Here is an 867-nt window from a genome sequence, read left to right as displayed (position 1 = left end):
TTTCACTGGTTAGAGAACAAAAACCCATATGTACACATCCGGGAGTTTGAAGAGGTGGTGGCCACCTTTCACGGCCGAGCTGAGGCCGCAAACACCGTCTGATTGAAGTTTGTCCCTTTCTCTCTGAAGGATAAGGCCAAAAGCTGGCTGTATTCTCTTAGGCCTAGGTCTATTGGTACGTGGGAAGAAATGATGACGACATTCTTCAACAAGCATTTCCCACACCATAAGACCAACAATTTGAAACGACAAATCTCAAATTTATCTCAGAAGGAAAATGAAACTCTCTATCAAGCTTGGGAGCGTTTTAAAGATATGTTAAATCTGTGTCCCCACCATGGATATGAAAGTTGGCGCCTCGTAAGCTATTTCTACGATGGACTCACAATCTGAGAGCGCTAATTTGTTGAGATAATGTGCAATGGGGATTTTCTCCAAAATGATCCTGACGAAGCTATCGAGTACCTGAATGAGTTAGCTGAGAAAGCTCATACTTGGACTGGACTGAGTGCTACTGAGAGCACTAGTAGATCCTGACCAGTTGGAGTTTATCAATTAAGGGAAGAGGACAGCCTCATGGCCCAAGTTAAAGCTTTAACGAAGCAAATCGAGGCGCTCAAAAGTAAAGATAGTAAAGGAATCCACATGGTGGCGAGGACAGAGGCACATGAGCCATCTTTCGTTTGTGGTTGACATGGCCATCTAGCTCAGGATTGCCACACTTTAAGTGAAATGAGGGGGGTATACGAGGAGCAGTACAACGCTTTGGGTGTATACAGACAACCATATACACCTTTCTCGGAGACTTATAATCCTGGTTGGAAAAACCACCCGAATTTTAGTTGGTGAGATTCGAACCAACATGTA

The 867-nt window shown here is 44.1% G+C and overlaps 1 non-coding gene across 1 annotated transcript; it reads right to left on the bottom strand.

Annotated features, from left to right (window-relative positions):
* Positions 1 to 237: 237 nt before the first annotated feature.
* Positions 238 to 344, bottom strand: LOC112090420. The gene has a single exon (XR_002901644.1). It is a non-coding gene; the product is annotated as a small nucleolar RNA R71 (small nucleolar RNA).
* Positions 345 to 867: the final 523 nt, after the last annotated feature.

The sequence above is a fragment of the Morus notabilis genome, unplaced genomic scaffold (genome assembly GCF_000414095.1).
Source record: "Morus notabilis unplaced genomic scaffold, ASM41409v2 Scaffold658, whole genome shotgun sequence".
NCBI classification, from domain to species: domain Eukaryota; kingdom Viridiplantae; phylum Streptophyta; class Magnoliopsida; order Rosales; family Moraceae; genus Morus; species Morus notabilis.
Note: the sequence above shows the minus strand (reverse complement) of the source record. Positions and strands in the feature narration are given on the sequence as shown.